The sequence below is a fragment of the Malania oleifera genome, chromosome 10 (genome assembly GCF_029873635.1).
Source record: "Malania oleifera isolate guangnan ecotype guangnan chromosome 10, ASM2987363v1, whole genome shotgun sequence".
Taxonomy (NCBI): Eukaryota; Viridiplantae; Streptophyta; class Magnoliopsida; order Santalales; family Ximeniaceae; genus Malania; species Malania oleifera.
In genome coordinates this window covers 62,603,065-62,626,844 of record NC_080426.1, presented here as the reverse complement: position 1 = coordinate 62,626,844, position 23,780 = coordinate 62,603,065, and positions in this window count along the sequence as shown.

The following is a 23,780-nucleotide window of genomic DNA, read 5'->3' as shown; positions in this document are numbered from 1 at the left end:
AAGGGAGAAAGGGATACGAATATATTAGGTAGCTGTAAACGAGAAAGATGGTCAGCTACAACATTTTCTACTCCCTTTTTATCTCGAATGGTGATGTCAAACTCCTGAAGAAGTAGAATCCATATAATCAACCTAGGTTTAGCATCTTTTTTTGCCAACAAATATTTCAACACAGAATGATCAGTAAAAATAATAAAAGGAGATCCAATGACATATGAGTGAAATTTTTCCAAGGCAAACACAACAGCCAACAACTCCTTCTCAGTGGTAGTATAATTTTTCTGAGCATCATTCAAGGTACGACTTGCATAATAGATGACAGAATTCTTGTTATCAACTCTTTGACCAAGAACGGCCCCAAAAGCAAAATCACTAGCATTAGTCATAATCTCAAACGGTAGGTCCCACCGAGGGGGTTGCATAATGGGTGCCATGGTCAAATATTTTTTCAGTGTCTCAAAAGCTTGTTGGCATGCATCAGTCCATAAAAATTCAGTCTCAGATTGCAATAAAGAATACAGTGGTTTAGCAATAGTACTGAAATTTTGAATCAAATGCCTATAGAAGCCGGCATGGCCAAGGAAAGAACGAATATCCCTCACTGTCTTAGGGATAAGTAATTGGGAAATCAACCCTACCTTAACTCTATCGACCTCTATACCATGCTCAGAAACTAAATGGCCAAGTACCAAACCACTACTTACCATAAACTGACACTTTTCCCAATTCAACAACAAGTTCTTTTCTTCACATCTTTTTAGGATAGCAGTCACTTACCAAACACAGAAAAATCATCCATAAAAATTTCACACATCTCATCTAACATGTTAGAGAAAACATTCATCATGCAGCACTGGAAAGTAGTGGGTGCATTGCATAATTCGAATGGCATCCTGCGAAAAGCGTAAGTACCAAAGGGGCAAGTGAAGGTAGTCTTCTCTTGATCTTCTAGTGCTACGACAAATTGACAATACCCAGAAAAACCATCCAAAAAACAATAAAAAGCATTACCGGCTACTTTTTCGAGTATCTGATCTAGGAAGGGTAATCGGAAGTGATCTTTTCAGCTAACCAAATTTAATTTACGATAATCAATGCACATTCTCCAACCCACTACTTTCCTAGATGGGATTAACTCTCCACTAGCATTCTCAATGATAGTTAAACCAGATTTTTTTGGTACTACCTGCGTCGAGCTTACCCACTTGCTGTCGGAGATAGGATAGATGATGTCAGCAGCTAATAGTTTCTGCACTTCTTTCTTTACCACCTCTTTCATGGTTGGATTCAATCTTCGCTACGCATCACGAATTGGCCTTACATCTCCTTCTAGAAAGATGTTGTGAGTACACATTGTAGGATCAATACCCTTGATGTCTGCAACAGTCCAGCCTATTGCTCCTCGATGCTACCTCAATACCTACAATAACTCAGTTTCCTGCTTTAAAGTAAGATGAGAAAAAATTACTACATGGAATGTGCCTTCATTTGGGACAAGAAAAACATATTTCAAGTCCTCGGGTAATGGCTTCAACTCAAGTGTAGGGACTTCTTCTTCTTATGACTTCATGACTTCTGGTAAGTCAAGAGCTTCAAAAGTTGGCTTACGCCAACTACTCATATAATCTGCATCTAATAACCGAGGGGAACTATCTATCTCCATGCACTGCCCCTTAGATTCTGTCAACTCTCTAGACAAAGGAACTGTCTCATCAAAAACATCAGGCTACTCAGGAGAGTCATTCTCAAATGCATTGTTAGAACCAAACACTGATAACAACTCTAAAATATCAAAATCATCTATCACATCAACTGCACGTACCTTAGAGTCATCACAACCACTAGGCATCTTGCAAGCATTGAACACGTTCATCTCCAATGTCATATTTCTGAATGTGAGCTTCAGCACTCCACTTCGGCAATTGATTAATGCATTAGAGGTAGCAAGGAATGGGCATCCAAGTATAACAGGTGCCTGGGAAATGGTAGAGATAGGCTGCTGCATATCCAAAACCACAAAGTCCACCGGGTAGTAGAATTTGTCGACTTTAACCAATACATCCTCAATAACACCCCGTGGTACCTTTACTGATCTGTCAGCCAACTGTAGCACAATAGAGGTCTTCTTCAGCTCACCTAACCCTAGCTGCTCATATATCGAGAATGGTAGCAAGTTCACACTACTCCCCAAATCAAGTAGAGCTCTCCCAATGTGAGATTCACTGATCATAATAGAGATGGTAGGAGAACCAGGATATCTGAGTTTTTGAGGAGTTTCACTCCATATCAATGCATTAACCTGCTCTGTCAAGAAAGCCTTCTTCTTTACATTCAATTTTCTCTTCACTGTGCACAAGTCCTTTAAAAATTTTGCATACGAAGGAACCTGCTGAATGGCATCCAAAAGTGGGATATTGATCTTCACCTGCTTGAAGATCTCCTAAATCTCAGTATGGTATTTGTTCTGACCCGCTATCAACCTCTGAGGATAGGGTACCATAGGTCAGTACTCCTTACTAGTCTCGGCCTCCACATCAACTGACTTCTTCAATTCTGGGCTTACTTCCTCTAGTTTCTCTTTGCCTTCATCTGCCTCAAATGCAACTTCCAGTGTTGGGGCAACTATTTGCCTCTCAATACATATCTCGGGTCGAGAGACTTCCTTCCCACTTCTCAAAGTAATGACCGCCTTTGTTGTCTCAATAAAATCCCCTAAAACATTATGCACTGGATGTTGTTGCTACCAATATACCTGAGGATTAGGCTGAGGCTGCGCTGGAAATTTCCCTGTCTCTAAGGTACTCAACTATGTACTAATCTTATTAATGGCGCCTCGCAGTTCATTGTTAGTTGTGGCCTAAATTTGTATGAATTGCTAAAGAGTATCCTCAAGAGACCTTTTCGGTGGAACGGGTGCAACATTAGATGGAAACCCTGGAGGTGAGTATTGTTGAGAAATCGGATGTGGCCGATACGGATGCTAAGACTGTGGTGCAAAAGATTGGGGAGGCTGCTGAAACTATGAAGAAGATTAATCAGCCTGATCATTCCTCCATGAAAAATTTGGGTGATTCCTCCATCCCGGATTGTAGGTGTTTGAGAAGGGCTAATTGGGAGCTCTGTTAACCCAATTTGCTAACTGAATCTGATCAGACCTACTCTCCTACACTACCGTCATGATCAAAAAATCTTGGGCCTTATGGCTAGAATTGGCGCATAGAGAGCACACCTCAACTGATTTCACTGCTTTCACCTTCTCTAACTCCATAACCTCTACCCTCCAAGCTAATGCAGCAATACGAGCCTGGATATCAGTTTCCTCCTTTACCTCATATCTACCTCCACCACCAATTGCCCTGAGAGGTTGCACTACCATTAGTGCCCAATCAGATTGTGTATTCCACTGTTGTGCACTTTCATCCAGGTAATCAAAGAATGCTAGTGCCTCATCTGGTTCCTTGCTGAAGAACTCCCCATTACACATAGTCTGAACAAACTGCTTACAATCAAGAGTGAGGGCAGTATAGAAATAATTTACCAGCCTCCAAGACTCAAACCCATGATGCAAACAAATATTAATCAGCTCTTTGAACCTTTCCCAACAAGTCTGGAAAGTCTCATCGTCTCTCTGCATAAACTGACTGATTTGCTCCTATAGGAATTAGGTTCTCTGAAAAGGAAAAAATTTATGTAAGGACTCACATTGCATGTTAGTCCAATCAGAAATAGAGTTAGGTCTTAGAGAATTAAACCAGATCTTCGCTTTATCCTTCAAGGAAAAAGGAAATAAACAAAGCTTAATGTATTCATCAGTTCCTACTATATATATATCTTATTGTTTCATCTTGATTATGTATAACCATAACATTGTAAAATTGATCTGAATAAACTGTATTATCCGAGCTAAAATATCTGTAATATCTTATTAGTATGATCTGTAATATCCAAACTGAATAAACTGTAATATTTGAGTGTTATGGTTTTGTAATTTTGGGAATCATGGTATTTTGTTGATACTGTAAAATATCTGTTTGTGTATATATTGTAAATCATAATTCTATAAATATGGTAAAACATATTTCTGTACATAAATACTGTAAATCATGATAGTCTGAAAATTGTATAAATATTGTACTGAACAAATACTGACTCAAGCCACACAATTAATAAATAAAACTCATATACTAAAATTTGTATAATTGTATAATTGTTGATCTAATAGGTCATACCCTGTTTTGATTATGACAAATACTCAAGTATTTAATGTTTAATGAGTTTGTGTGCAGGTTCAATTGGAGGTTTCAATATGATGTGTATGGACTTGAAGAAGCTAATGACTCAGTCCATTTATTTGTTGTAATTTAATTAAGTTTTATTCGGGTCTGTAATAATTAAAGATCAATGGTTTGTAATAATTTAATGCATTGCATTCATGATAAGAGAGATAAGCTCAAAGGCCTTACAATAACCGTAAGACCCATAATTCTGCATGAAAAAGTTTCCTATTAACTTAGAATTATTTATCATGTGCTTAGAGACAATCTTATAAAGAGTATAGGACCAAAATGCTCAAATTGGCATGTTCGGTCGACCGAACTTCAATATGCAGAACTATTCAATTGACCGAACCTCCTTAGGGTCAACGGTTTGACCCTTTAGTCGACCGACCTTAAATTGAGTTACAATGCTCTGGTCGACCAAATTGAGACATGGGGAGATCCCAATGCCCTTGTCGACCGAACTCCTATTTGAAAAATGGCCTAGTTGACCAAACACCCAAGTTTGGTCAAGCAAACTCAATTCGGTCGACCGAACCTCGAAGACTCTAAAATCACCTCAATCTTGGTCGACCATCTTATCAATTCAAATTCATCTTAGTCGACCAAACTATGCACCCCGGTCGATCAAACCATAAAAATGCTCAATCAACCTTCTCGGGTTGCTTGAATTTTACCGAGGTTAAAACGTGGTTAATTTTTATTAACCCTATTTAGACTTTCTCAAAAATACCAAATAGGTCCCGAACGGTTATATTTTTTGGGGTGTCTATATATACCCCAGCATTTGCATGGATTAGTAACAAATTAGCAAACATCACTAGAAAAATATCCTCTAAAATTCCTTGAACCCTATTTTCACATTTAAGCTTACATACTCCACCCATTCTCATTCTTTTGCAAAAACTACTTTGGTGAGAGTATTTTTGAGATAATCTGCACAATCATTACAAGCTTACACTCTTATTTGCGTTGATTGATTTTGTGTTTTTATTGAGAGTAAGCCAAAAGTTTTACCCTGTGATTTAATCCATAAATCTATTTCGTGGGGAAACTTTCATAAGCTTGCGAGTCTTTAGATTCTTGTTACAAATCTCAAAAGCTTGTCCTTTGTTGTGAAGAAAATATTTTTTGACAAGCTGATTTTCTAAATATCTCGTGAGCTTATCTTTGAAAAACATTTACGAGATTTTTTCTTAGGTATTTCAGATCTTTGATATTGAGCATTGTGATTGATATTGTTATTTTGAGTCAAAGATCCCTACACATACACTCTCACACTCTGACTACTTTACTTGCATTAATTTTAAGAGTAGACATTTAAACTACATTGAGCTTATCATATCCTATTATATTGTAGTGTATTGATTGTACTGGTACAAATCTTCTTATTGGAGAAGTACATATATTGTACATGAAATTTGTATTGATTACTTGTTGTACTCCAGGCGTGGCCTGAGGGGACGTTAATCCAGCCCAAAAGGATTAGTTGTAAAGGTTGAGGTCAGCCCTGTGTTAATTTGACCTAGTTGTATTAGGTATCGCTCCACCCATGAAGTGAGCCTTCGTGGAATCCTTGTGCTCGTGAGCCAAGAAGGGGACGTAGGCAGTATTGGGCGAACCCCGATAACATATCTAGGGTTAGTTTATTTTCTACAATTTGCTTTCCACACCTGTATGTTTATGTTTATTTTTTGAATATTTGATTGGAATTGTGATTACATAAAAAGACCCTATGTTTGTGTAATACCGCTTGTGGAATCTGGTTTAACCTAGGAAAAAGTTTTAAATATCCAATTCACCCCCCCCTCCCCTTTTGGGAATACACCAATTGCAACAATTGGTATCAGAGCCTTGTTACCTAGACTTAAACTTTATTTTGTAAAAGATCATGATGGCTTGTATTGGTGCATCCCCATCTTGTGAGGGAAGATTATTTACGAACCCTACAGTGTTTTGCGGTGAAAATTTCATCGTATGGAAATTTAGATTTTCCATATTTATTAAAGCCTTGAATTGAAGGTTCTGGAATGTCATTGTCTAGGGAGATGGTATGCTAGTTAAAGTCATTGATTGTATTGATGTTCCTAAGTCTTAAATTGAGCTGAATGATAATGATAGGAACTTAATGCAAATGAATTTTGATGCCATGAACACCTTACTACATGCTTTATATTCTAACATTATTTTTGAAGTTATGGCATGTAATAGTGCTAAAGTGATATTGGAGGAACTTGAAAAGAAATATGGAACAATTGTAGAAGAAAAGGTGATCACTCCTTATGACTCTAGCTCTTTGGATCTTGAAGGAGAAAAACAGTGCTTTATAGCTTTAACTAACGATGAGGTAAATTCGTATCCTTCTACTTTATCAAACAATCCTGGTAATGATTCATGTGATAATTCTAGTGATGCATCTGATACTAAATCATGTGATAGCTCTGCTAGTGAAAGCATGCCTGCTTATGAGTAATTGCAAGTTGAATATGTTAGAACTCATAAGTCTCTTGTTAAAGCACTTAAACGCTATACTGTTTTGAGAAACAAGAATGGGGCATCATTGAAAGAACTTGAATAAAAAATTCTTGTTGAAAGGGAAAATGATTTTAACATCAAAAAATTAGTATATAAGAATGAAAAATTGGAAAAAGAGCTAAATGCCTTAAGATCTCAAATTTCAAGTGAAAATAAAAAGGATCTTCTCATTTCAGAACTTGAGTGTAAAGCAAACACAATGACCAATGAATTCATAAAATTACAAGGTGTTTGCAAAGGCTTGAAAGATTCAAAAACTCAAGGCCTAGAAAGAACAATTGAGGACACAGCCAAAATCATTCATACATTTACTAGGGGCAAAGAAAACTTAGACAAGCTTCTAGGCTCACAAAAGATTACCTTAGACAAAGAAGGTATAGTTATAATGGGATTGAAAATAAGAAAAGAAAGAACCTATACATGTGGTACTTTGTAAGAGCATCAAAACACTATGTTAGTACCTCCTCCAATACTTATACTCACACCACATGTGTATGGTGTAAAAAGAAGGGACACATGAAATTTGATTTCCTATTTAAAAAGAAATATGTAAAATGAAAATAGGTTTGGAGAGTCAAAGTACCACCTAGTCCTAACCCATCAAGACTCAAAGAGAGAAAAAATATCTAGAATAATTATCACACTCACATTTCTAAACTATAAACTATTTATCATTTTACCTAGGTTTCTGAGATAACACTTGCTGGGCTCCTTAACCCATGCCTGCAGTGTTTGAAAACCCAACCCTGAAATCACAACACCCTAATTTAATCAACCCAAGAACCAGTATATTTCCATCTAACCCGAAATCTAAGTTCAAAAGAGCCTAATAACTACAAAACCCTAAAACAACCTACTTACCCTAATTTTGCGATGGTGTTTGAACTCTTCAAACCAAAATTTTGCTCCGGCTAAGTTGTAGAGAATCTCACCAGGATCATTGTGGTAGCTTTTAATCATCAAACAAAATAAAAATAGGGCCGAATTTGTAGAGAGAAGAAGGAGAAACCGAGGGTAGAGAGAGAAAATGATTTTTCACTCTGAGTCCCGATTTCAGCGTATTTATAGTGCAATTGCCACGTGGCTTCGTCGACGAGACATGTGGCCTCGTCAACGAGGTGAAGAAGGGAGTTCGTCAATGAAGGTAATGAGCTCATCAACTAACTGAAGGGTCTGAGTTACCCCCTCTCAATATCTCTTCGTCGACGAACACTGAACTTCGTCCACAAACCTACATAGGAGTTCGTCGACGAACCTACCTAGGAGTTCATCAATGAAACCAGGCCGTTCATTGACAAAACCTACTTTGTCCTTTAAAATTTTTCCTTCTCTCTATTATTTAATTATTATTATTTTTGGGTCTATATATTCTCCACTCCTTATAAAATTTCCTCCTTGAAATTTGTTGTCTATACTATACACCATCCTTTGAGGAAAACTTGCTACTAATTTTGTTAATTACCTTCACTTGTAGCAGAGGAATACCGTGGTTACAATTAGAGTTCTATGAGATTACAAACATATTCATAAATTAAAATTCTCCCAAAATCAAAACACTACATATCCTATATTCTACTATATAGTTTATACATCAATTACTCTGTATTATATAAACGATATTAAAATAAAACTTATTCTATTTGATCTGTTGTTGTTTCTTCTCTATCTAATATTGATCCCCACTGAAAAAATGTGGGTGTTTCTGCTGTATCTCTTTCTCTAGCTCCCACGAGACCTCTTCCACTACGTGATTCTTCTACAGAACCTTTACTAGTGGAATTTTCTTAGTGCACAACTTCTATTCTTTTCTTTCTAAAATCTGCACTGGTGTTTCTTCATTTGCTCAAGTATCTCTGAGCTCTATCTCTTCATAGCTAATCACATGGAAGAAATCTAGAACATATTTTCTCAACATGGAAACATGAAATATGTTGTGAATTCTAGATAGAACTGGTGGTAACGCTAGCCTATAGGTAATTGGACCCACTCTCTCTAGTATCTCGAATGGGCCAATAAACCTAGGGCTCAACTTACCCTTCCTTCCAAATCTTATAGCTCCCTTCAGCAGTGCTACTTTCAAAAACACCAGATCTCTCACATCAAACTCCAACTTCCAGCGGCGTATCTGCGTATCTTTTCTGAAACTCTGAGTTGCTCTGATTATGTCTTTAATAAGTCGGGTTTTATCGTATGCCTGCTACACTAATTCTGGTCCCCAAATTTGCCTTTTGCTCATTTCATCCTAGTATAGTGGAGAACAGCACCTCCTACCATATAATGCCTTGTATGGTGTCATCCCTATGCTGGCCTGGTAGTTGTTATTATATGAGAACACAACCAATGGCGTATACTGGGTCCAACTAGCCCCTAAATCTAGCACACATGCTCACAGCATATTCTAAAGTATTTGGATCATCCTCTCTGTCTGCCTATCAGTCTGAGGATGAAATATCATGTTGAATGACAACTGAGACCCCAAAGCCTCCTGTAAACTCCTCTAAAACCGTGATGTGAAACGTGTGTCACGATCTAAAACTATGGATACTCGCAATCCATGGGGTTGAACTATCTCCTGAATATATATATATATATATATATATATATATATATGTATGCTAGTCTATTCATAGGATAGCTAACTTTAATAGGTAGGAAGTGGTTCGTCTTCGTCAGCCAATCTACAATCACCCAAATGGCGTTCCGACCATACAGTGCCATCGGTAACCCTATGACAAAATCCATAGATATATAATCCCACTTCCACTCGGGAATGTGGGGTGGCTGCAATTGTACTATCTCCCCCTTTACCTGCTGGCACGTCAAACACTGTTCCACCAATTCAGCTATCTTCCCCTTCATGCAGCTCCACCAAAATGATTCCTAGAGGTCCCGATACATCTTAGTACTGTTAGGATGCACTATATAAAGAGATCCGTGCACCTCTTCTAAGATAGCCCTCCAAATCTCAGCATCTGTAAGGAGATGTAGTCTAGCACAAAACCTCAGAGCTTCATTCTCGAAAATACTGAACTCCTTTCTCTAACCATCTTGCACTTTATCTATTAGCTCTACTAATTCTGCGTCATTCTTCTAAGTAGCTTTAATTCTCTCCTACAAGGTAGGCTATACCACCAGCTTGGTAATAAATGCTTGGTGACCATCCTCAACTAGCTCTACATCGAGCCTCTCTAGGTCCATCTGAATTGGATGTTGAATCTCCATTGCTGACAATGTTGTACCCACTGACTTTCGGCTCAGTGCATCAGCCACCACATTTTCTTTCCCTAGATGGTAACTAATGGTACAATCCTAATCTTTAATAAGCTCTAGCCATCTCCTTTTTCTCATATTCAATTCTTTCTAAGTAAAGGAATATTTCAAGCTTTTATGGTCAGTGCAGATCTCACATCTCCCACCATAAAGATAATGTCTCCAAATATTTAGAGCATGCACCACTGTAGCTAACTCTGAATCATGTACCGGGTAGTTCCTTCCATATTGTTTAAGCTGCCGAGATGCGTAGGTAATAACTCTCCTGCGCTACATCAACACGCATCCAAGTCCCTTCAAAGATGCATCACTGTATATAACAAATCCATCCTCTCCTGATAGAATAGATAACACTGGTGCAATGACCAACCGCTGCTTCAATTCTTGGAAGCTCTGCTCACAATTGTCGGTCCATTCAAATCTCACATTTTTCCTCGTGAGTCGTGCCAGTCGACCTGATAATTTGGAGAAGCCATCCACAAAATCCTGATAGTTCCCTATCAAACCTAGGAAGCTTTTGACCTCCTGAATATTCATTGGTCTCACCCAACTCATTATTGCTTCTATCTTACTTGGATCAACCGATATGCCATCCCTAGAGATCACATACTCGAGGAAGGTGACTTGTATCAACTAGAATTCACATTTTTTGAATTTAGCGAACAGTTTCTTTTCCCTCAATACCTGCGAAACCAGCCTCAGATGATTCTCATGTTCCTCAAAATTCTTTGAGTAGACTAGTATATCATCAATAAATACCATAACAAACTAGTCTAGGTACTAATAGAACACTCATTTCATTAAATCCATAAACATTGCCAGTGCATTAGTCAATCTGAACAGCATTACCAGGAATTCGTTATGCCCATACCTGGTTTGGAAAGTTGTCTTTGAGACATCCTCTACTTTGACTTTCACATGGTGATATCCCGACGGAAGGTCAATTTTAGAGTGAACCTAGGTACCCTGGAGCTGATCAAATAAATCATCAATTCTAGGAAGAGGATATTTATTCTTGATTGTGAGTTTATTTATTCCTCTATAATCTATGCACATCCTCATGGTCTCGTCTTTCTTTTTCACAAATGGGACCACTGCTCCCCAAAGTGACACACTAGGTCTAATAAACCCTTTATCCAACAACTCCCGCAATTGGTCTTTTAATTCTTTTAGTTCAGCTAGAGCCATTTTGTAGGGCACTTTAGATATTGGTGCTGACCCTGGTAGTAAATCCATAAAAAATTCTACCTCTCGATTAGGTGGTAAACCAGGTAAATCCTCTGTAAAAACATCTAGAAATTCCTTGACTATTGGAATATCAGTCTGTTTCAATTCTTCTTTTGGCATCAATTTTATATACGCAACATACCCCTGACAACCACCTTGAAGCAACCTCCTCACCTGAATAGTTGATACTAATTGTGGTGAGGCGTGCACATGTGATCCCACGAATCTGAATTCTTGCTTACCAAGGGGTCTAAAGATCAGTTCTTTTTTATGGTAGCAAATGCTAGCATAGTTAGCTGTCAGTCAGTCTATACCCAATATCACATCAAACCCCTGCATATCTAATACTACCAGGTTGGCTAGTAACACTTTCTCCTAAATGCCCACTGGAAAATTTTTTAAGTACTCTCCTACACCTCACTACTAATCCAATCGGTGTGGCTACTAACAATTCAACATCTAACAACTATGCCTCCACCCCAGATAGTTTAACATATCTCGATGACATAAAGGAATGGGTGGCACCTGAATCAAACAAAACAACAACTTTACTTGGTAAAGAAATAAGAGTACCTGTAACAACATCTCCGGCAGCCTCTACATCTCTTGGCAATAGTGCATAAACCCTCGCCGAAGTTGTGTTCCTCTACTGGCCTCCACAGGGCACCAGATAACCACCCTAGAATGGTCTATGAGCTAGTGCGTGGGTCGGTGTAACATCCTCAAAATTCTATATATTATATATATATATATATATAGATATATATATATATATATATATATCTACCTGTGTATCTACATCCATACCTAAGCAGTAAGAACACATATCATATAACCATTCACATATATACTATACAATACCAGAATCCAGTATATACAAACCATAGCCATACAAAAATACCCCTCCAGCATCATCTACCCAAAAATATACACAACTCTGTCAAAACTCACCCTATAAGTAGGGTAATCAGAATACTCTTTATCCGCGAGCCTAATCTGCTCGCCTAATTGGCTCACCTGAAAAATGTTAAAGTAATAGGATGAGTCGATGCTCAGTAAGTGGAAATATGCTATTACTAGTGTGTGGCAACTAAGTTAAGTATACTTTTAAATAATAACTGAACTGTAATGCAACAAATAATCTGTAAAGCATATCTTTCTTTCTCAATTTAAAATATACTGTATCGTCTGTATTTTCTACTTTGCATACTGATAATATCATACTATACTCATCATATACTGTAATACTGTATAAATATATATATATATATATATATATCTGTGCTATACCCCTGGGACTCTGTACGTCATGATTTGACCCCTCATGATAGGGTTGTGCGGCCCGTCGGCGGGACTTCATCTAGTCAGCCCTCTAGATAAGTCAATATACTCTACACTACCTCAACCCAACCAAACTGCATCCACTCTTAGGATTGGGACTAGCTACTACCTCGTCAAACCAGCCCCCTCCACCCAGTGAACTGGGGAGCTGCAACCTCTCTGAGGATGGATGACGGTACCCACACACTATCTGAGATATGTGGTTGCACTTTATCTATATATAGAAACGATACCGTGCTCTGTAATCTATATCTGTACTGTATCTGTCTAAAATCTTTCCATAGGGATCTGATACTATATACATATATACATTTTTACTGTTTTCATCATGTTTCCAAAATTACCATAACGCTATCTTTCTGTACTGTAAATACTGTAATCTCTATATACTGTATCTGTAGCATCTTGATGCTACCTCTATATATCTATCTGTATACTCTATCTATATACTCTGTATGTTATGGTAATAGGAAGACATGGCATGCTACAACACCGTACATACTATTATGTATAAAACTGTAATATATATATATATATATATATATATATACTGGTCTGAGTAAAACTGTATACATGTATATGTATGTATCTATATATATATACATATATCTGTTTCATGAAACTATTCAAATAAAAGTTGTATATACATGTTCATTTCTCTGTATACTCTTTGTGAATATAAATCTATATTTGTATATTCTGTGTATTCCCATATACTGGAAAAACTATATAAACTGTATATACTGTCTATATCTGTGTATTCAGTATAGTATGATATAAAAGCTATATAAATTTCTTCATCACATGAAAATCTACTCAGGCCACACAAGCATTTAAAATCATATTCTATGAATACTGTATAATAAACGAGTATAAATACATGTCTATGAAATCTCTGATAACATTATGAAAACTCCTAGCATAACTTATTTCCCTTATCTTAACTTTGAAAAACCCCTATAAAATCCTAGCTCTATACCCGCAAGGTTCCTAACTTAACATCCTAAAAACACAATTTTCCAAAAAAAAAATCAGTATTTTCTTACCTACAACATTTCTTATAACTGAGGGGAAGGCAAACACTGAATAAAATATCTTACCCTGAGATTGGGACAAAATCCAACCCAACTTTTCCAACGATCAGCTCCGGAAGACTTGCAAAGAACTTCGCCAGGCGCGTCGTGGTAGCCTCAAATATTCGATCCGACGAGAAACAAAATCGAAAACAAAAAGAGAAGTGAGAGAGGGTCGTAGAGAGAGAGAGAGGAGGGCTTTAAATGGGTAAAAATTCAGGTTTTTCACTATTTATACTGCCATATTCATCAACGAGACACATCACCTCGTCAACGAGTCCTTCATTAAATTCATCGACGAAATTTATAGCAGCCCATTCTTTGCTTGGTAGTTTCTCATCGATGAAACCCAGTATTCATCGATGAATTTCCTTATGCACTCGTCGACGAAACCCTGTATTCATTGACAAATTTCTTGGAAATTCCTTGAAATTATTATTATTATTATCTCCAAAATGCGATGTCGTCGACAAAATCTACTGCCTCCTTTTGTTCCTGTTACCATTTTCCTCTCTCTTTAATATTTAATATCAATATTTTTCGGGTCGTTACAGGTGGTCCCTAACATGATCGTGCCATTTGGTCAAATCTCCCACACCAGTAGCAGACATTCTCTCCCACTCTACATTCTCCCAGATGCCTTCGGCCATATCTAGGGCAGATAGGATAAGTCTGCCTACCTTGAGAACCACTGTATCTCGTCATTTACCTCTGGCATCCTCTGTACTAATCTCCTCTCCATGAGCCTCGACTAGAACCCACCTAAAAACCCAGAGGTGTGGGCCTCTTCCTTTAGCTCGGTACTCCGACATCTTTCTATTTGCTCTCCTTTACTACTGTGGCTCTATCAACTAGCTCAGAGAAATCCTGCATCTTCAAAACTGCCACTTGTTTATATATTTCTTGCCTCAAGCCCCCCTCAAATATCCTCACCTTCTTAACTTCATTTGTGACGACATAGGGGGCAAAGCGTGACAGCTCAATGAACTTCCCTGCATACTATCGAACTGTAAGATTTTCCTCGGACAAATTTAGAAACTCCACTACCTTAGCCTCTCTGACAGTGGCAGGAAAATATCTATCAAAGAATACCTTCCTGAATCGGCTCCAAGTCATAACTGCTGGTATGGGCCTCTATTCCTCTAATAATCTTGTAGCCATCCACCATCTCAAGGCCTCGCCTATCAACTTGTATGTGGCATAAGAGGACCCTATGTTCATCGGTGCAGTGGAGCACCGTCAATATTTTCTCAATCTCTTGCGTCCAATTCTTTGTATTTGCGAGATCAGCTCCTCCTGAAAATGCTAAAGGATTCATCTACATGAACTTTTCTATCGTACACCCCTGAACTGTAGATGGGCCTCCCTGCTCCCTAAAGCTCCATGCAATCTCAGCCATAACCTACTGAGCTATGCTGTGAAAATTAACATTTGAATCCCTGCCGCCCATGCTAGAAGGCCCTGCACCATCATCTCTGCTAACGTAAGCACTACTACCTCCAAGATCCATCCTACAATAACACCAAATTATTCTGAGAATCCAAACCTCACAATGCTATTCTCACATTAATCTAACAAAATACCCTCATACCTCCTACTACTAATTTAAGGTCTGGTCCTACCATATGGAAATAGAAACTGTCAATAGTTTACTATGGTTTTCTTGAAATCGTCACCCTAGGAAAAAACACAGAAACTACCCCAAAATTCCTACTTTCAAACTATAAAACAGAACCTTATATTATCATCCTAATTCCCAACATTAACTCACTGAAATTCTATTCTATCCAAATTTCTATCTTTCTCCAAAATCCATTCCTATATTCTGGTATTTTTTTTTTCCCATTGTACTCTAGAGTCTATAGAACCTAACAACTTAGGCTCTGATACCAAATTGTAACAACCTAAAAATTCATACCATTTTTTTAATTAAAATTAATCTAATACCCCTATATTGGGCACTGAGGAAATTCTCATTCACAAGATAGCATTCCTATGTAGCGGAAAAATAAAATCATACACCCATAATTATAATACCAGAATTCAGTATCTTCGCAAAACATTATTACATACATATCTTCCCAAAAATCCTCCACCAAATCACCTAAAAACTACTGATAAATACATATCCCCCAAAACCACTTACCCTTTGGACAGGGCAGTATAATATCCCCTCTATCTCTAAACCTGGTCCGCTCGTCTAGCTGGTTCACCTGAAAAATGTTAAATTACTAAGATGAGACAACTCTCAGTAAGAAGAAATATGTTATTACTAGAGTGTGGCAACTGAGCTTACATAAATAATATACTAATAAGTAATTAAAACTAAGTTAGCTTGTAAAATATTAGATAGTATATCTCGCATCTACGTAGCTTAAAATATAACTGTAATATCTGAGCTTTCTATTTATTCATACTTCTAGTATTATAGTATATCTACTGTAATTCTGTAAATTTGTATACATATAAAAAATTGTGAAAACTTCCCTGAAAAACTGTATGTCATGATTTAACCCCTCATAATAGGGTTGTTTGGCCCATAGGCAGGACTTAACACTGGTTGACCTACTAGGATAAGTCAAATGAAACCTCTATCGTCAGACTGACCACCTTAACCAATGTGATACCTCATGGAAGAAAATCTTATAAAGGATTAATGTTACTACCCATAACAATAAAGTGCACCTTTCTTTTCGAGAGCCTTTAGGAAGTACGTGAGTAAGGACAAAACACACTCAAAAGGATACGTATTGGTGTGTAGGGTCAATTTTTAGTTCGATAAGGCCCACCCCTTGTTGTCTGTCCATGTGGATGAGGAAAGACGCAGTGCTCCCTTGCAAACCCAGGTTGGGGTGTTACAAAATGGTATCAGAGCAATTACCTAACCGGAAGTGTGACGAGATTCACATCGCTTAGTTTTTGGAAATGTGGGTTCGCAATAAGGATGTTGCATTCTGTAAGTGGGGAAGAATGTGATACCCCATGGAAGAAAGGCTTAAAACGGATTGATGTTACTACCCATATCAATAAGGTGTACCTTTCTTTTCTGGAGTCTTCCCATAATAACTTCACGATTAAGCGTGCTTGGCTTGGAGTAATCTTGGGATGGGTGACCTCTTTGGAAGTTTTCTCAGGAAGTGTGTGAGTGAGGACAAAACACACTAAAAAGGACACGTTTGGTGTGTGGGGCCAGTCATTAGTCCAATAAGGCCCACCTCCTATTGTCTGGTCCAGGTGAAGGAGGAGAGATGCAGTGCTCCCTGGCAAACCCAAGTTGGGGCGTTACAACCCAGACTACTAGGGTGCCTGCAATCTTTCCCAAGGCACGGTCAACTACTCATAAAATCCACACACTATCTGGGATATGTGGTTGATCTCTGATCTGAATAGCTATGGTATCATGCTCTGATAACTGATCTGATTCATCAGGGTCTAATACTATTATATATATATATATATATATATATATATATATCCTATTGTTTCATCATGATTCTTTATAACATTAACATTGTAAAACTGATACTAATAAACTGTATTATCTGAGCTAAAAAATCCTGTAATATCTTATCTATATGATCTATAATATCTAATTTGAATAAACTGTAATATCTGATTGTTATGGTTTTGTAATTCTGGGAATCATGGTATTCTGTGAATACTGTAAAATATTTGTCTGTGTATATAGTGTAAATCATAATTCTATAAATCTGGTAAAATATATTTTTGTACATAAATACTGTAGATCATGATATTCTGAAAATTGTATAAATATTATACTGAACAAATACTAACTCAAGCTACACATTTAATAAATAAAACTCATATACTGAAATTTGTATAACTATATAATTTATACTCTGTATCTCATAATTAAATACTATAATTTACTAATAAAATTTCTGAATTTACTAGCATAGCATATTTTCCTTATCGGACTTTCTGAGAACGGTTTATTATTTCCTTGTTTCACGCTTGTAGCATTCATAATTTTAACGCCCTAAAATCACACACACACACACACACACACACACACACACATACACGCATACACGCGCGCGCACACGCGCACACACACACACGCACGCACACACACACACACACACACACATATATATATATATATATATATATATCCCCCTCTCAATAAACTAAATATCTAGAATAATTTTTATACTCACATTTCTAAACTATAAACTATTTATCATTTTACTTGGGTTCTTGAGATAACACCTGCTGGGCTCCTTAACCCATACCTGTGGTGTTTGGAAACCCAACCTTGAAATCACAACACCCTAGTTTAATCAACCCAAACACCAGTATATTTCAGTCCAACCCAAAATCTGAGTTTAGAAAAGCCTGATAACTACAAAACCCTAAAACAACCTACTTACCCTGATTTTGGGATGGTGCCTGAACTCCTCAAGCCAAAATTGTGCTCTGACTAAGTTGTAGAGAATCTCCCCGGGATCATTGTGGTAGCTTCTGATTGTTGAACCAAGGAAAAATAGGGTCGGATTTGTAAAGAGAAGAAGGAGAAATTGAGGGTAGAGAGAGAAAAATAAGAGAGAAAATGATTTTTCACGCTGAATCCCGATTTTAGCGTATTTATAATGGAATTGTCATGTGGCTTCGTCGACGAGACACATGACCTTGTTGATGAGGTGAAGAATGGAGTTTGTTAACAAAGGCAATGAGCTCATCGATGAACCGAAGGGTCTGCATTACCCCCTCTCGGTATCTCTTAGTCGACGAACACTGAACTTCATCCACGAACCTACCTGGGAGTTCATCGACGAAACCAGGGCATTCTTCGATGAACCCTACTTTGTCCTTTTAAAATTTTTCCTTCTCTCTATTATTTAGTTATTATAATCTCTAGGTCTCTACAGCAAGTGTAATCATCAACAATGGTCAACAAAAATTGTGCCCTAGTGAGTAATGGAACACTGTAACCCCCCCCCCCCCCAAAATGTCAACATGTATTAATTGAAAAGGTACAGTAGAATAAATAGAACTTGAAGGAAATTCAATTTGTGTTTGTTTAGCCAATGGGAAAATGAAACATAGATCCAAATTAGAAAAAATGCCAGAAATATGTTGTTGACCTTATAGGTCACGCCCTAGTTTTGATAATGACAAATACTCTTGTATTTAATAAATATCTAGTTCATGTGCAGGTTCATATTAGCATGTCATCAATGGCACGTGAAAGCTCAAAGATTGAAGACAAATTCATGCTCTTAATTGTAATAACTTTTAGTGGAATTTGTCTGTAATAGTAAATTAGGTTATTTGGTTTGTAATAAGCACACACAACACATGCATGGTTTAATTTGTAAGCTCAAACCAGATACAAACCAAAACTGACCTTAGAAAGAACTTAGGGTATTCACGGTTGACCGACACTGGACTTTTTCGGTGTCTCTATTTTTGACCCAAGTGACCCTAGGACACACACATATACACATATGATTTGTAGGCACTTAAATAGGGCTTGATTGTGTCAAGATGGGACCGAAATGCACACTTGGTGCACTTTCAGTCGACCAGCCAAATCAGTTCATTTTTGGCCTGGTTGACCGAACCATACCTGGGTCAACCGTTGACCAAAGTGCTGGTCGACTGAGACTTACAGTTCATTTCACCCCGATCGATGGAACCACCTGAGAGTCAACACTTTGACCTCCCGGTCGACCGGAGGGTATCGGGAGAATTCCCAGCGGTCTGGTCGACTGAACCATGCAGTTCAAAAAGGCCCGGTCGACCGAACCTCGGAAGTTTGGGAAATCTCCTTCTCCAATCGACTGAGCCTTTCAGTTCAAAAGTCCCCTGGTCAACCGAGCCATTTGAGTCCTGGTCAACCGAACCATTTCTGGTCGATCGGACCTCTCAGGTTGCTCCTATTTTTTTACCGCGGTTAATAATTTTAAACAGGGTTAAATTGTTTTAAGTGTCATTAAAATTTTTCAACAATCCCTAATAGGTCCCCAATGGTCAAATATTTTGGTATGTCTATATATACTGTTTCATTTGGAAAAATTAAGCGAGATTAGCAAAAAGATTGAGAAAATCTCTCTCAAACAAAAATACTTTATTTTGCTTCTCACTGCTCATATTCTTTTGGAAATCCACTCAAGCTTACCTTCTTCATCTATCTATATCATTTGTAAGTGTATTGAGTATTATTGCTTAGAGGTTTGCTCTCCCATTTGTTGCACATTTGAATCGATTTTTCTTCGAGAGCATAACCTAAGTTTTCTTAGGAGGCTTTGCCAATAAGCTTACCCTAAGAAGACTTGTGGTGAATTCCAAAGTATTGCATTTTCATTGCAATAACTTAGGAAGTTCATATTTGTTTGGGGCTTGCAAAAATACTTTCAAACATGCTCAAATATCTTGTGGTATTCATATTGATATATTTGTGAAAAGGTATTTGTGTGTGTGTTATATTAATCTTTGTAGCAATATCCATACAAGTCTATATCATCAGCTAAAATACAAAGATTTCATACATCTTGCAAACCAAACATATACATTGCTAGAGCTTCATATACATATATGTATTAAGAAAACTTGTTGATTGAAATATATGAAGGTTGGATAATATCTCTGTTTGAGTACTTAGATTGAATATCCCGTAATACAAAGATCATTTAGGTTTGCACTCTCACGCACTCATTACAACGATAGCGAATCTATTTGAGAGTTGAAACTATTTAGACCACACTAAGCTTACATTTTAAATCATCTGTGGTGTTTGTGTCTGTACGCATTTGTGGTTCAAATCTGCTTTACGTGAAAGCACCCATATATTGTACCGTTTGATTGTATATCTGAGAGATTTCAGGCGTGGCCTGAGGGGACGGTAATCCATCCCGGTAAGAATTGGTGTAAAGGTTGAGGTCAGCCCTGTGGTAATTTGACCTGGTTTTGTATAAGTGTCACTCCACCCGTTTAAGTGAACAAGTTATTGTGATAATCCTTGTGCTGGTTAGCCAAGGTGGGGATGTAGGCAGTTGGCCGAACCTCGATAACATATCTACGTGTCATCCTTTCTTTACTGCTTTCTGGTGCTTGTGTGATTGTTTAAACTACTTTATTTAATTTATGGTATAGTTACATTATTTGCACTAGATTGACCATAAGCTTGTGAACATACTGCTATTAGGAGGAATACCTAAGAGATAAATTTTAAAAATACAATTCAGCCCCCCTCTTGGGATCATGGTAAAGCTAACATATGTTGTGAAAGTAAAGACAATACTTTATTGGATAAATGACCGAGTCGGTGATGCCATAGTTGGGAATTCGATGTAGCCACCTAACAACAAGTAGGAGATGTCTTATGGAAGTAGTACAACCCATCCTTCTTAGTGCCCTGTCCAATCATCCTCATCGAGTGTAGGTCCTAACATAAAGGACATTTTTCAAAATAAGGGAAGGAGAAAAAATGATGGATCCAATATCTGTTACCACAACATGGGAACCATTAGGTACTTATACTACGCGACCAGAAATAGGAATAGAATAGTTAAGTCAGTGGGAAAGCGCACTAGGTGATCGGTGGCTCCACTGTCAAGAATCCAAACACTTTCAGAAGAAAGATGGGAGAATATTCTTAATAAAGACTCAACAATACCTATATGGTTTTCCATAGGCGATGACTGGGAGTGGAGCAAGGCTAAAAGTTGTTGGCATTGATTAGGAGTAAAAGGAAGACTGCTAGTGGATGGATTGTTGTCAGCAGAAGAGACTTGGTGCAGAGACCTAGAGAATTATACCAATTAAATAATAAAGGAAAAGAGAGAAAAAGTATTTTTCCAAGGGGATTCATCAGGGACTCGTCTAGCACAGAATACTCATCGACAAGTGGCCTATTGAGAACGCTGACGAGCACACGTGTCTCGTCGATGAAGAGAAGCCGAGAGGGTTTATATCAAAGCCTGAAGTTCATCGATGAAGGTTTCAAGTTCTTCAACGAACTCACTACTTGGACTCGACAACGAGGTGACATGTCTCGTCAATGAGATCACACTTTATAAATATGCCAAACTCAGGTTTCTAGTGAGAACTGCATACAAAAACTCCTTCTGTCTCTAGAATTTCATCTCCTATACCTTCTCTCTAGATTTCCAACTTCGTTCTTCACCGGTTTGACGATCGGAAGCTGCCACGCTACTCGTAGGAAGATTCTTTAAAAGTCTGCTTGAGTATATTGTTGTTTAGGCCAACTTGGACACCATCCCAAAATTTGGGTTTATAAGGTAATTGGTATTTCTGGACTAAGAAAAATGTATTAGGTGAGTTAATATTGGAGTTTTGCGGAGAAAATGTGAATTTTAGGGTGTTGAGCTGGGAACACATAGTAGCAAGTTTGGTTAATTTTGTGGGCTTCTCAGTAAGTTAAGTAAGGGGATAAATTAAGTTAGAATTTTCATGAAATTATTTATTATTATACAACATTTATTTTCAAAAATTACGTATGATATAATACAGTGTTTTAGAATGCTGTTGCTAAACAGTGAAATGGATTTTATACATTTTAGAAGAAAACATCATTTTAGTTCAGATTTTATATTTAGAATAATATTCACATTTGTGGGGCATGAGTATGATTTTCTATGAAAATTATGTTATACTAGAATATTATGATTTCTCAGAATAAGCATGTTATAATAGTTTTTAGAAAAATCATAAAAAAAAGTACAAGAACTATGGTTTTTAAATAATACATTAACAATGCAGAAAATATCATGATTCGGTATGTTATTCTTTATGCTAGCACAGATGCCGTGTTTTATACGATATGATATGCTAGCACAGATGCCATGATTTATATATTATGATATGCGGACACAGATGTCGTGATTTATGTCGGCTTAGATGTCGTAAATATGCATGTTATGTCAAAATTCAAGAAAATATGATCATGTCAGATATTTCTATGAAATATGAAAAGGTTATGTATCGGTATTATGAAATGTATTATGTTATCAAAACCCAGATGGTTTAGTTTAGTTTCACAAAGCACGGTTTCGTAGCTATATGTTCAAGATTACATTTATGTTAGTGCTACCACACAATATCAAATAGAGTGTGGGAGATGGTAGTCGATGTGACTTCATGGTAGTGCAAGTGTCCCACTGGCGGTCCAGACCAGGTGAGGCAAGCCCATCGTACTTACAAACTTATGTTTGACTTAGCGTGGTTGCCCAACCATTGCTAGGTCTAGCCTTTAGGCCGCACAACCTTATCATGTGGGGGGTAAGACATGACATCAGCTAGCTATCCATCCTGGGTATTATTTCAGTATTGTACAGTTATATAAGATGATTCACATGTACAGAAATTTAGTATGTTATATTATGTTATGTGAAATCACGTTTTATTCAAAAACTTTACAAGCATTTTTACATGTTATACAATTAAGTACAATCCATTTTTATGTCACGATAATACTCATGTTGCCACACACTAATATTAGTTTATCTCTCTTACTGAGAGGTGTCTCACCCCAGCATTATAAACATTTTAGGAAATTTAGGCAGGAGGTTGGATAGAGCTCTACAAAAGTAGAAGTTGACCGAACTACCTTGTCAAAAGGGTAAGTAGGTGAGCTAGGGTCAAATGGGATTTTGGGATTATGACCCTAAGATACTTTTTTGGAATTTTTGTGGATGATTGTATAAATATAACAGACTTAGTAGAACTTTGGTATTGTGTTTAATGTGGTATGACAAGTATGTAATTTATGTTTTCCACTGCTTAGGAATTAAAATGTATGACAGGTATATCCCTGGTACTCATGGGTTTAGGTTAATCATGATTAGTTCAGTTTTAGCAGGTTATCAAGGTTATTATAAATGATGTTATATATATATATATATATATATAGCAAAATAGGCAGGTTGTTACAGTTTGGTATCAGAGCCTAGGTTTCCAGGTTATGTAGACTTTAGAGTGCAGCAGAAACAATACCAAAGTATAGGAAAAGGATTTGAGGTTTTGTTCTGTTGTTTGGAGGTATGATTTCCGTGGTGGTTTCTATTTCTTT